The sequence below is a fragment of the Meles meles genome, chromosome 3, assembly GCF_922984935.1.
Source record: "Meles meles chromosome 3, mMelMel3.1 paternal haplotype, whole genome shotgun sequence".
NCBI lineage: Eukaryota > Metazoa > Chordata > Mammalia > Carnivora > Mustelidae > Meles > Meles meles.
In genome coordinates this window covers 88,643,674-88,658,716 of record NC_060068.1, presented here as the reverse complement: position 1 = coordinate 88,658,716, position 15,043 = coordinate 88,643,674, and the positions used below count along the sequence as shown (strand labels likewise).

The following is a 15,043-nucleotide window of genomic DNA, read 5'->3' as shown; positions in this document are numbered from 1 at the left end:
ACACAGGGCTCAGATAAACTTCCACAGGGTCACCAATTCCCTTTGCCACTCCATGTGGTAACAGAATGCACCTTGTGGGGAATCTACTTCACTTGGTTTGAGTGAGGTTGATCCCACTTCCCTCTTTATATGGATGAGTATGTGGCCCAGGCATTGACCATGTCCTGCCAATTGAAATATCTTCTCCTTTGGTCATTATTAATGATCCAGGATAGGGTACATGATCCAAGCAGGGCCAGCTGGTTCTCTGGGATTTGATCACATGGGTGCTGAGAGAGAGAAACCTGACATTAGCAAAGCCCCTGGACTCAGCCTCACCCATTAGTTCTACCTCTAGACTTCCCAGTTATATGAACCAATAAAACATCCTTAACTATGTGGTATTCCTGATCCCCCCCCCCCCAAATAACTATGTTTATACTCCCCGAGGCCTTGGTTGGTTTGGGATGTTTGAAGGGCCCTGGCTATCTCTGATTATGGAAGATTCCAAGGGTCTTGTTTTAATTCCAAGAGTGGGAATATTGATTACAGAATTTTGGACATATTTCAAGCTTAAGTATTTCCATCTGCCCTCCCTGAAAATTTTTATTGCAAAGATATTCAATGTTCTTTACTTCCCTCACTGGACTTCTAAGCATCCTGAGATCTCCTGGATAATTTTTCACTAATCAAAGGCAAATCCTAAATTTGGGGGGAAATAATTAGTAGCCCAACTTAAATTTAAAAAAGAAATCTTGGTTTTTAAGGAAAAATGAGCTGCAGTGCCCTAGAGTTAAACTGATTTTCAGGTTCTCTTTGATAAGTTATGTGAGCAAGAGATTAACAGAAGAAATGGAAGGAATTGTTTTTTCAAATATTCAGGAGAATGCACAAGAAGTCATCACAGAAGAAATGCAATGTGGTGTTAATATAAATCATAAAGATTTTGTCTACATTTGACATTTTCCTTGTTTCAATAGACATTTTTTATTTTAATGACTACATTGTTCTGATAAATAAGAACAGTCAGGAAATGGGACATGAAGAAGAATTAAAATGTTTTAATTATGGGGGGGAATAAAAAGTAGCAGCTAATCTTTGTAAGTAAATGTGAAAAAAAATAGCTAATTCAACAAATATTTCTGGAGTGTCTCTTAGGTGGCAGGCACCAGGATATGGCAGTGAACAACACAAACAAAATCTCCACCTTCATGGAACTACTGGTGGGAAGATGGCCCAGGAAAATAAAAATGAGAGATCTCCAATAATAAACACCATCTGGGTTCTTAGGGAGGGAGAACCTCTGACCTGCTCTTGTTGGGCTGTTCTCAACCTGTTAGAAGTTGTCCTATACTGAAATGCTACCATGGTCATCTTGTCAGTGATTTTTGGTTTCTACTTAAAGTTTTGTGTTTTCCAAATTTTCTACAATGAAACTGTGTTACTTTTTAATTTAAAGAGAGAGAGAGAGCTTATTAAGAGGAAAAAACCTGACAGACAAGAAGTTCAAAGTATTAAATCTTGGGAACGTGGAGGGCTGACCCAAACACCTCTTGTTGTTGGCACCTTACAGCCTCTCTGGAAATGGGGGTCAGGGGTACCAAGGGAAAAAAAAAGAGCCTTTTTTAAAAAGCAGCACATGTTGCTTTCACTTTGGGTAACTCTCCCTGCCCTTCTCTTGTTTTTGAGCCCCTCTGATATAGTCAAATACAGCTGATTTTAAAGTTTCACACACCTTTTTAAATTCACTTGTAAACATTCCAGCTCCCAAGAGCCTTGTCTCTTCCTTGCCCCCTTCTATCTTTGGACTACCTGATTCTCCTGTCCTTTTCCTTACAAAGGGCACCATTGCCTGCCTCTGTGTGCCAGGTAAACCTTAGTTAGTGCCCTTGTCACTTCCATTTCAAGCTGCCACTTTTCCACTAAGTGAGCTCTGTCTCCAGGTTACAGTGATGTCCCCTGATAAAAGGTAAGTCTATGGTCCCTTATCTTCACCTATATTTCTAAAAGTTGTCTGATAAATTTGTGAAAGAAACCCTTGCCACTGGTTGGTCAAAGGGATACATCACATTCTTTCGGGCTTTCAGGTTATGATAGAAAATTTCTGGTTTTCTCTCTGTTTTGTAATTGATTTAATGGGGATTTTATTTTTACAACCAATAGTTGCTTCAAACTTTTCTCTTTCTTTACAGAAATTTTTGGTATTTATTTATTTATTTTTTTAAAAGATTTTACTTATTTATTTGACACAGAGAGAGAGAGAGATCGTAAACAGGCAGAGAGGCAGGCAGAGAGAGAGAGGGGGAAGCAGGCTTCCTGCCTAGCAGAGAGCCCGATGTGGGGCTCGATCCCAGGACCCTGAGACCATGACCTGAGCCGAAGGCAGAGGCTTTAGCCCACTGAGCTACCCAGGCACCCCTTTAATTTTATTTTTAATTATTTTTATTTTTTTAAATTAACATATAATGTATTATTTGCCGCAGGGGTACAGGTCTGTGAATTGTCAGGCTTACACACTTCACAGCACTCACCATAGCACATACCCTCCCCAATGTCCATAACCCAACCACCCTCTCCCTACCTGCCTCCCCCCAGCAACTCTCAGTTTGTTTTGTGAGATTAGGAGTCTCTTATGGTTTGTCTCTTCCTGATCCCATCTTGTTTCATTTTTTCCTTCCCTACCCCTAAAACCCTCCACTTTGCCTCTCAAATTCCTCATATCAGGGAGATCATATGATAATAGTCTTTCCCTGATTGACTTATTTCGCTCAGCATTATACCCTCTAGTTCCATCCATGTCATTACAAATGGCAAGATTTCATTTCTTTTGATGGCTGCATAGTATTCCATTGTGTGTGTGTGTGTGTGTGTGTGTGTGTGTGTATCACATCTTCTTTATCCATTTTTCTGTTAATGGACATCTAGATTCTTCCCATAGTTTGGCTATTGTGGATATTGCTGCTATAAACATTTGGGTGCATGTGCCCCTTCTGATCAGTACATTTGTATCTTTGGGGGAAATACCCAGTTGTGCAATTGCTAAGTCGTAGGTTAGCTCTATTTTCAACTTTTTGAGGAACCTCCATGCTGTTTTCCAGAGTGGTTGCACCAGCTTGCATTCCCACCAACAGTGTAGGACAGTTCCCCTTTCTCCGTATCCTTGCCAGCATCTGTTGTTTCCTGACTTGTTAATTTTAGCCATTCTGATTCGTATCTCATTGTGGTTTTGATTTGTATTTCCCTGATGCCAAGTGATGTGGAGCACTTTTTCATGTGTCTCTTAGCCATCTGGATGTCTTCTTTGCAGAAATGTCTGTTCATGTCCTCTGCCCATTTCTTGATTGGATTATTTGTTCTTTGGGTGTTGAGTTTGATAAGTTCTTTATAGATTTTGGATATTAGCCATTTATCTGATATGCTGTTTGCAAATATCTTCCCCCATTCTGTCAGTTGTCTTTTGGTTTTGTTGACTGTTTCCTTTGCTGTGCAAAAGCTTTTGATCTTGATGAAGTCCCAATAGTTCAGTTTTCCCTTGCCTTTCGTGATGTTTCTAGGAAGAAGTTGCTTTGGCTGAGGTCAAAGAGGTTGTTGCCTCTGTTCTCCTCAAGGATTTTGATGGATTCCTTTCTCATGTGGAGGTCTTTCATCCATTTTGACTCAATTTTTCTGTGTAGTGTAAGGAAATGATCCAGTTTCATTTTTCAGCATGTGGCCATCCAATTTTCCCAACACCATTTGTTGAAGAGAGTATCTTTTTTTTTTTTTTCCATTGGATATTCTTTCCTGCTTAGTCAAAGATTAGTTGACCATAGAGTTGAGGGCATATTTCTGGGCTCTCTATTCTGTTCCATTGATCTATGTGTCTGTTTTTGTGCGAGTACCATACTGTCTTGATGATGACAGCTTTGTAATAGAGCTTGAAGTCTGGAATTGTGATGCCACCAACTTTGGCTTTCTTTTTCAACATTCCTCTGGCTATTCAAGGTCTTTTCTGGTTCCATATGAATTTTAGGATTATTTGTTCCATTTCTTTGGGGGAAAAAAGTGGATGGTATTTTGATAAGGATTGCATCAAACATGTAGATTGCTTTAGGTAGCATAGACATTTTCACAATATTTGTTCTGCCAACCCATGAGTATGGAACATTTTTCCATTTCTTTGTGTCTTCCTCAATTTCTCTCATGAGTACTTTATAGTTTTCTAAGTACAGATTCTTTGCCTCTTTGGTTAGGTTTATTTCTAGGTATCTTATGGTTTTGGGTGCAATTGTAAATGGGATTGACTCCTTAATTTCTCTTTCTTCTGTCTTCTTGCAGGTGTATAGAAATGCAACTGATTTCTGTGCAATGATTTTATATTCTGACACTTTACTGAATTCCTGTATGAGTTCTAGCAGATTTGGAGTGGAGTCTTTTGGGTTTTCCACATAAAGTATCATATCATCTGCAAACTGAGAGTTTGACTTTTTCTTTGCCAATTTGGATGCCTTTAATTTCTTTTTGTTGTCTGATTGCTGAGGCTAGGACTTCTAGTACCGTGTTGAATAGTAGTGGTGAAAGTGGACATCCCTGCCATGTTCCTGACTTAGGGGGAAAGCTCTCAGTTTTTCCCATTTTTCATAGATGGCTTTTATAATATTGAGGTATGTACTCTCTATGCCTACACTCTGAAGAGTTGTGATCAAGAAAGGATGCTGTACTTTATCGAATACATTTTCTGCATCTATTGAGAGTATCATATGGTTCTTGTTCTTCCTTTTACTAATATATTATATCACATTGATTGATTTGCAGATGTTGAACCAGCCTTGCAGTCCAGGAATAAATCCCACTTGGTCATGGTGGATAATCCTTTTAATGTACTGTTGGATCCTATTGGCTAGTATTTTGGTGAGAATTTTTGCATCCATGTCAATCAGGGATATTAGTCTGTAATTCTCTTTTTTGATGTGGTCTTTGTCTGGTTTGGGGATCAAGGTAATGCTGGCTTCATAAAATGAGTTTGGAAGTTTTCCTTCCATTTCTGTTTTTTGGAACAGTTTCAGGAGACTAGGTACTAATTCCTCTTTAAGTTCCCCCTGGGAAGCCATCTGGCCCTGGGCTCTTGTTTGTTGGGAGAATTTGATGACTGCTTCAGGATCTGTTCAAGTTTTCTGTTTCTTCCTTGTTCAGTTTTGGTGGTTCATACATCTCTAGGAATGCATTCATTTCTTCCAAATTGTCCAATTTGCTGGCGTAGAGTTGCTCATAATATGTTCTTACAATTGTTTGTATTTCTTTGGTGTTGGTTGTAATCTTTCCTGTTTCATAATTTTATTGATTTGAGTCCTTTCTCTTTTCTTTTTAATAAGTCTGGCCAGGGGTTTATCAATCTTATTAATTAATTCTTTCAAAAAACCAGCTCCTAGTTTTGTTGATCTATTCTACTGTTCTTTTGGTTTCTATTTCATTGATTTCTGCTCTGATCTTTATTATTTCTCTTCTCCTGCTGGCTTTAGGCTTCATTTGCTCTTCTGTCTCCCACTCCCTTAGGTGTAGAGTTACCTTGTGTTTTTGAGACCTTTCTTGTTTCTTAAGAAAGGTTTGTGTTGCTATATACTTTCAATTAGCAATAATCGCGCCTCAGATAAACCTCATTGGCTATGATAACTGCCACTACGCAAAGCTATGTGTTGCTATATACTTTCCTTTTAGGTCCGCCTTTGCTGTGTCCCAAAGATTTTGAATTGTGTTTTCATTTTCATTTGTTCTCATGAATTTTTTTTACATTCTTCTTTAATTTCCTGGTTGACGCATTCATTCTTTAGTAAGATGTTCTTTAGCCTCCATATATTTGAGTTCTTTCCAACTTTCCTCTTGTGATTGAGTGCTAGTTTCAAAGCACTGTGATCCAAAAAATATGCAGGAAATGATCCCAATCTTTTGGTACCGGTTGAGACTCAATTTGTGACCCAGGATGTGATCTGTTCTGGAGAATGTTCCATGTGCACTGGAGAAGAATGTTATTCTGTTGCTTTGGGATGGAGTGTTCTGAATATATCTGTGATGTCCATCTGGTCCAATGTGTCACTTAAAGTCTGTTCCCTCATTGATCTTTTGCTTGGATGATAGTCCATTTCAGTGAGGGGGGTGTTAAAGTCCCCTACTATTATTGTTTTATTGTAGATGTATTTCTTTGATTTTTATTAGTTAGTTTTGGTTATTTGATTATTAGTTGCTTTATGTAATTGACTGCTCCCATGTTAGGGGCATAGATATTTAAAATTGTTAGATCTTCTTGTTGGATAGACCCTTTACATATTATATAGTGTCCTTCCTCATCTCTTATTATAGTCTTTGGTTTAAAATCTAATTTGTCTGATATAAGGATTGCCACTCCACTTTCTTTTGACGTCCATTAGCTTGGTAAGTGGTTTTCCACCCCCTCACTTTAAATCTGGAAGTGTCTTTGGGTCTAAAATGAGTATCTTGCAAAAGCATATCAATGGATCTTGTTTTTTTATTTGTTTCATTGGTTGGTTGGTTTTGTTTTTAAGATTTTTTAAATGTATTTATTTGACACAGAGAGAGAGATCACAAGTAGGCAGAGAGGCAGGCAGAGAGAAGGGGGGAAGCAGGCTCCCTGCTGAGCACAGAGCCTGATGCAGGCCTCAATCCCAGGACCCTGGGATCATGACCTGAGCCGAAGACCGAGGATTAACCCACTGAGCCACCCAGGTGGCCTCGGTCTTGTTTTTTTATCCATTCTGATACCCTGTGTCTTTTGATTGGGGCATTTAGCCCATTTACATTCAGGGTAACTATTGAAAGATATGAATTTAGTGCCATTGTATTGCCTGTAAGGTGACTGTTACTGTATATTGTCTCTGTTCCTTCCTGGTCTACTACTTTTAGGCTCTCTCTTTGCTTAGAGGACCCCTTTCAATATTTCCTGGAGGGGTGGTTCGGTGTTTACAAATTCATTTAGTTTTGTTTGTCCTGGAAGCTTTTTATCTCTCCTTCTATTTTCAATGATAGCCTGGGTGGATATAGTATTCTTGGCTGCATGTTTTTCTCATTTAATGCTCTGAATATATCATGCCAGTTCTTTCTGGCCTGCCAGGTCTCTGTGGACAAGTCTGCTGCCCGTCTAATATTTTTACCATTGTATGTTACAGACTTTCGTCCTGGGCTGCTTTCAGGATTTTCTCTTTGTCACTAAGACTTGTAAGTTTTACTATTAGATGATGGGGTGTGGACCTATTTTTATTGATTTTGAGGGGGGCGTTCTCTGTGCCTCCTGGATTTTGATGCTTGTTCCCTTTGCCATATTAGGGAAATTCTCTACTATAATTTGCTCCTCTATACCTTCTGCCCTCCTATTTCTTTCTTCTTCTTCTGGAATCCCAATTATTCTAACGTTGTTTCATCTTATGGTATCACTTATCTCTCGAATTATCCCCTCTTGGTTCAGTAGTTGTTTGTCTCTCTTTTGCTCAGCTTCTTTATTCTCCGTCATTTGGTCTTCTGTATCACTAATTCTCTCTTCTGCCTCATTATCCTAGCAGTAAGAGCCTCCATTTTTTATTACACCTCATTAATAGCTTTTTAAATTTCAGCTTGGTTAGATTTTAGTTCCTTTATTTCTCCAGAAAGGGCTTTTATTTCTCCAGACAGGGTTTCTCTAATATCTTCCATGCCATTTTTCAGCCCAGCTAGCATCTTGAGAATCGTCATTCTGAACTCTAGATCTGACATATTACCAATGTCCACATTGATTAGGTCCCTAGCCTTCGGTACTGCCTCTTGTTCTCTTTTTTGTGGTGAGTTTTTCTGCCTATCATTTTATCCAGATAAGAATATATGAATGAGAGAATAAAATACTAAAAGGGTGGCAAAGACTCCAGAGAAATGTATACTAACCAAATCAGAAGAGACCCCAAATCGGAGGAAGAAGAAAGGGGGTAAAAAGAAAGTTTAAAAAAATTTTTTTTAAAATTAAATATATATATATATTATAATGGTGAAGAGAATAGAGCCACCCACTTGATTTTGGGAGTATTTTGGTCTCTTAGAAGAAACTACCTCCCAAAATTTTAAAGAAAGAAAAACTTATATATATACAAAAATAAAGGCAAACACGATGAAGGGATAGAATATGACTGTAAAGATGAAAATTTTTTAAAAAAATTCTTAAAAAAAGAGTTGATATGATAAATTGGTTGGGAAAAGAAGAGAGAATTTGCTCAGGCTGGAGACTAGAACAAAGACCTGTGCTAGATTTAGGGTATATTTTGATCTATTAGAAGAAATTGTATCCCAAAATTTTTTAGAAGAAAAAAAACCCTATATGTATACAAAAAATAAAGTTACCTACAATGAAGGATAAAATATGGTTATAATAATGAAGGTTTAAAAAGATTTTTTTTAGAATGGTATTGTTAAGATGAACTAGTTAAACAAAGTCAAAAAAGGAAAGAGGAAAAGTTGAAAAATTAGAATAAGAAAAAAAAATTAAAAAATTTAATTAACTTTGCAAGAGTAAAGAATCGTGGGGAGAAATCCATGGATCCCATGCTTTGCTTTCCCCTCCTCTGGAATTCCAGTGTTCTTGATCAGTGAGCTTGGTCTTGGTTGGATGTTCTTGCTGATCTTCTGGGCATGGGGGCTGTTGCCTGTGATTCTCAAATGTCTTTGCCCAAGGCGGAATTGTGCTGCCCTTGCCAGGGGCCGGGGTATGTAGTGTGCTCGGGTTCGCTTTTGGGAGCTTTTGTTCTCTGAATGCTTTCTGTAGAGTTCTGGAGGACAGGAATGAACATGGCGGCCTCCCAATCGCTGGCCCAGAGGAGCCGAGAGCACGGGGCCCTACTCCTTGTTGCACCCTCAGAGAAAAGCACTCAATCACTCCCATCTCCCTGGTCTCCCGCCTTGCTCCACGCTCACCCGGCCTGTGACCGAGTGTTTCTGTCTCTGGTGCATGACTCCATTTGGAGTCTCCAAACCCAGCAGATTTCTGCTGCTCTGCTCTTCAGCAGAGGAAGGTGGGTCTCCCTGGAACTGCCACTTGTGGGATCCCTGCTCAAAAAGCAGTGGCCTGACTGCGCCACAGAGCAGTTTAAGGTATCCCCCAGCTGAGAGCTCACTCCTGGCTCTGTCTCTGTACCTGGCTTCCCTGCTCTAATACCTGCGAGCTTTGCTACACTCAGACACCCCAGATCCTTCCATGACCCCATGGGACCTGAGACTACACTGTCCCCAGGAGGGCTCCACCCATGCTTAGCCTCTGGAGCGATGTTCCTCAGTGGAACAGACTTCTAAAAGTTCTGATTTTGTGCTCCACTGCTCCACCACTTGCTGGGAGCTGGCCCCTCCCCCCACAGTCTTTCTGTCGCTTCAGATTTACTTCTCCGCACGTCCTACCTTTGAGAAAGTGGTCGATTTTCTGTTTTTAGAATTGCTGCTCTTCTTCTCTTTGATCTCCTGTTGGGTTTGTAGGTGTTTGCAATGGATTGATAACTAGCTGAACTCCTGCTACCCAGTGTCATCTCAGTTTGCTACCCCTCTGCCATCTTGAGTCCTCTCCAGTAGCATACATTTTTTATGCTTTTTAAAAGCTTTTAAAAATGCCATTAACATACATACAGTAAAAACCACTCATATTTAATGTAATGCTCAATTATCTTTTCCATATGGATTTATATAGTGTATATGCATATTTTCATATGTATATATCTTTTTTTTTTAAAGATTTTATTTACTTATTTGACAGACAAGTAGGAAGAGAGGCAGGCAGAGACAGAAGAGGAAGCAGGCTCCCCGCCGAGCAGAGAGCCCGATGCGGGGCTCCATCCCAGGACTCTGGGATCATGACCTGAGCCGAAAGCAGAGGCTTTAACCCACTGAGCCACCCAGGCGCCCCTGTATATATCTTTTTAACCATCACCCACCTCAAGATGTAGAACACTGCCAACAACCTCCAAATTTATCCCTTCCCAGTCAATATTCTCCATGTCCCACCCTCTTAGCCCCCCCATACCCTACCCTTGTCAGAAGTAATCACTATTCTGACCTTCTATCACCATTGATTACTTTTGCCAGTATTTGATCTTGCAATAAGTAGAATCTTCCAGTATTTACCCTTCTGTGTTGAATCCTTTGGCTCAATGTTCTTTCCCTAATAGAAGGTATCATGGTTTATTCTTTTTTATTGCTATATGGTATTCCATTCAATAAATACAATTCAATGCATAGATCCATTTTCCTGTTGATGGACAGTTGGAATGTTTTCAAGTTTTACCTACTATGAGAAAAGCTACTACAAATATTCTGTCCATGTCTTTCGGAGAACATAAGCATTCACTTCTTTTGTGTTTATACCAACGAGTGAAACTGCTGGTTCATAAAGTAGAAGTATCTTTCCCTTTAGTCAAATTGTTGACATATTTATGTGGTACAAAATTCTGAAGGCACAAAGGAGACTAGAGTGAAAAGTCTTTCTCCTACCCTTACATGTCCAGTTCCATAGTTCTCCTTTCCAGAAGCAACCAACATTGCCAGTTTCTTGTCTGTTCCTGTGGAAACACACTGTGCATTTGGAAGCCTATGTATGAATCATCTAATGTTTTACACCAAAGAAACCACACAATACAAACTCTTTTGTCAACGGCTGTGAATTTATCACCCGCAGGTAAAAGGATCAAGGTTTTCCAGAGGGCAGTAGTAATTTGTACAGAGAGGTAACTCCGGTAGCCGGATGTGCCTGAAGTGAGGCCATGAGTGTCCAGGAGCTTGGGACAGATGATGCTGAAATGATAGGACAGATCCCAGCAGTCCTGGGATGCCATCCTAGGAAACTGTGGATGTTATCTTTAGGGAAGTAAGGAACCACTGAATGGTTCTGAGTTGTGGGTGGAGTTGTGGTGTGGGAGGGACAGGATTATATTTGTAATGTTAAAGATCCCTGTGGAGGATTAAAGGGAAGAGGACCAGCCTGACAGCTGAGAAACTTAGTCCACACAACAGTTAATGAAATGGCAATATGAGAATGGCGAAGAACACATGCTGATACTTGATGACGTATCAGATGTAGGCAGTGAGGCGGAGCTGAGACAGATGGGGGTGTGGAGTACACAACTGTTTGGGAAAAGATAAGGAATTCAGACATGTTGTGTTTGGGGCCAGCTCTGACACCCAAATATAATTTTAAGTAATTTCCAAATTTCCTGAGGTCATGAGAGACCACATCGATATGGTTAGTTAAAACTGATGTGGATCATTCCTAAAGCTTCATCTTACCTTGTTCACTGATTTCCTGGGAGTTGACTGTCTTCCTGGGAGCCATGACCCAGCCACACTTTCACACAGGCACTCGTAGGAACATGACAGTCTGGGACAGGCCCAGCAGCCTCCAGCTTGAGTCACAGCCTTTTCTCCAGGCAGAATTAAGGTTGAGATTAATGGCAACCATAGAAAAAAGAATTCTAAAAAGATTGAATAGTTTGAAGCACAGATAACTGATCTTTGAAGAGATTTTTAGAAAAGTATAAGCGTACTGATTTTTAAAATATAATTTTGTCCCCCAAATGGGAAAATAACGGAATGAGGGGAAGTTAGTTCTGATCTAGTCCCTCCAGAGCAACTACAGTAAGCATTATGGAATACTGCGCTCCCTCGCATTTCTTCCCTAGCCCCTTTTCACATAGCTGTAAATCATAGTGCAGCCATTATAAGATAAAACAGATTGCAGGATCTTAGTGCCATAGGATGGTTTTTTTGTTTTTTTTTTTTTAAGCTTAGAGGAATATTGAATATAGAGTAGTAAATTATCATTGTTCTCTCTGTACCCCAGTAGAAGTTGTTACTCTCCTTAGGAAATAGGAGGAAATGTGGGCATACATTGCACGTATTCTAATATATAAACAGGAAGTAGCATTGATGCTGAGCCAGTCTGGCTTATCAGCACTAGTGTGGAACCTACAATTATTTTTTAAATTAGTAATAACTTTTTTTAACTTATAGAGATTATGTGGCATGATGGTATTAAAAGAGCATTGGTGCTTGGAATACAGTCCTAGTTTGGGCATTAACTTTGTGGTCTTGGATTTACTTTAACTTATATTAAAATCATTTCAGATTTGTGCCTGTGAGTGAATGCTTAGTGTGTCCTCCTTTGTCCATGCCTGGTTTATGACCATTCCTGAACTTGGGTCTGGTATTGGCCCTCTAAAAACAGGAAGATCATGAATCAGAGAGGAGTACCAAAGAAAATTCCATGGGATGGGTTGTTACCAAAAGGGGAAGTGAATTCTGGGCAGGCAAAAACACTAGATAGATATCCAAGTAATCTTAGTTTCTTTATCTGTAAAATGATGAGGTTGGTGTAAAAAGTTATATTCCTTAGTCCATCAGGATCAGTTTTCACAAGATTGAAAATACAGTATTGTCTGAGTTAAAGCAGGAGAAAAGCTATGTTCTTCCAGGGACTTCTAATTTGTGATCTCCAGTCCTTGTGGCTTTAGGGCAATTTCATGAGTTCAGTCAGACCAGGAGTTTTAAAGCAGGTTCCTGAGTGACTTTCCTGTTTTTGTGCGCTGTCTGTGTATACTTCCTGCAGAGAGATTGTTTTAATAATAGCAACATACGCCCTGAAACAACATACTTCTTTGACCCCATCACCGTTTTTATCTTTGGAAAGGCTATGATGTGTTGCTGGGTGTTAAGAATAGTTTACTCTTCAGCGTGCAGTTGCCAAACTGGGTTTATTTTTACTCAAATGCGATAGGGCCTGACTAATACAATGACCCCTCAGAATTCAAGTTTTTCATAGCGCGTCTTGTTATCCTACAACTCTGGGGGAAGGGTGGTATCAGGGAAGGCGCAAACATATTGGAACAGAATTTTGTCCCAACAACTGTTTTCTCTCCAATCTGGACTTCAGTGATTATTTTGAATGCAACTGGCTCTAGAAAGATAATCCTGGCAGAACCTTTAAATTATGTAATTACACAGAGATAGTGTCTAATAAAAAGTTGCCTGCTCTATAATTCCAGCAAATGTGTCTATATATCATGTTCATTAGCAAACTGGAATAGTAATCACAGTATCTCCCTATCTCACTATCTCAGAAGGCAGTCGGGCTGCTTAAAATGAGATAATACATGTAAAACACTTGGACACAGCGTCTAGCACAGACTAAATGGTGGTAGTGTTAGCTATTACAATTATATGTAAAAATAATAGAATTCCTGCCATAGAGGGTTGTTCTGGGGATCAAAAGGGATAAAGCCATGAAAATAGTGCTCAGCACACAGGAAACATGTAGAAATAGTTTCTGCTATCGCAACCAATAGACATTTATGGTCATTTTCAAGAAATAATAATATTTCCAAAATCAATAGCTAGCAATATTTACATTACTTGTGAATGAAAAAAAAATACTCTGATTGGAATACTGCTTTTACTGCTGTTTATCAGTTTAACCCTCTTTTGAGTCAGCAAAAGAGTATTATGATCAATTATATATAATGTATTATAATGGAAAACCCATCCCAGGTTGCCATTTACCAGCTATTCCATCTGGGGAATTCAAATCAAATGGGGAAATCAAACTCTTGATTTTTCTGAGCCTTCATTTCTTATCTTTAAAATGTGTATGATAGGGACACCAGGGTGGCTTAGTCAGTTAAGCGTCTGACTCTTGGTCTCAGCTCAGGTCGTGATCTCAGAATTGTGAGATCTGGCCCCATATCAGACTTGGCGCTGGGCATGGAGCCCTCTTAAGGTTTTCTGTCTCTTCCTCTTCCTCTCTTTCCCCCCACCACCACTCATACGTGTGCTCTCTCTCAAAATAAAAAAATAAAATCTAAAAATAAAAGGGCTCTCGTGATATTTACCTTACCTACTTCATATGACTGTAATAAGAGATCATATGAGATTGGATTAATTAAAGAACCCTAAAAGGGGCAAAAGAATAACAATGTAAAAGAAACAAAGTTTCTTTATTTTTTATTGTGCTAAATGCCAAGCTTATGCTAAGTGCTTTATTCATATTATCTCATTTAATCCACACAATAACCCCATGAAGTAGGTATTATTTTTGTGTTGTTTTTACAAGGAAGGATACTAATTTACACATTGAAGACACAAGTGAGGATACAAACTAACATTTATTCAGACTCCTGAATACTCTCAACCTCTTTACAAATGCAAAGTGTTACTTATCTTTGTATGGTGATATAATAAGCAGTTTTTAAGACATGGTGCCATAGAAAGCACATACACATGATTATTTCAAATAGTAATGAACTGACAGGTTTTACCCACACATTTCATATATTTTTAAGGGAATCGTGCTAAATAAAATAATGACTACCTCCTACAAACAGATGTATTAAAAAATGATCATTTCCTGGGGCGCCTGGGTGGCTCAGTGGGTTGAGACCTCTGCCTTCGGCTCGGGTCATGATTCCAGGGTTCTGGGATCAAGCCCCACATTGGGGCTCTCTACACAGCAGGGAGCCTGCTTCCTCCTCTCTCTCTCTCTACCTGCCTTTCTGCCTACTTGTGATCTCTGTCTCTCAAGTAAATAAATACAAATCTTTAAAAAAAATTGATCATTTTCTAAGGTAACATGGTTAGGTTCTTTACCATATAGGAACCAACCAATGCCTCTTTCTATCTGGAAGGCATTCACTTGAGGGACACAGAATTTCACAAGGAAAATAAATCCTTTCTCTAAAGTAAAGAGATTACAACTTATAGCTGGGTCAAATAAAATGGGATCTGGAACAACTGCTGTCTTCTCAAAGAGCATTTGAACTTCATGAGAAAAAAGGAGCATGGTCAAGCATGCAACCATTACTGCTAATAACTTGATTTAGTTGGTAGATTGAATACCCTTTAAATTTCAATAAATTCCATGGTTCTAGCCCCAAACAATTATTTTACTTTAGACTATAATTCTTATAAAATTCTTATAAATAAACCTCCTAAAAGTGCTAACAGCTAAGCTTTCACATTGTTAGACCTTAGAGTCTTTGAAAGTCCATGCTGAGAAACTTGTGATCTAGGTGTGAGCTGGGCTTTG

The 15,043-nt window shown here is 39.1% G+C and overlaps 1 pseudogene; it reads right to left on the bottom strand.

Moving 5' to 3' along the window:
• Positions 1-5,528: 5,528 nt before the first annotated feature.
• LOC123939466 lies at positions 5,529-5,646 on the bottom strand (annotated as a pseudogene).
• Between the last annotated feature and the right edge of the window lie 9,397 nt (positions 5,647-15,043).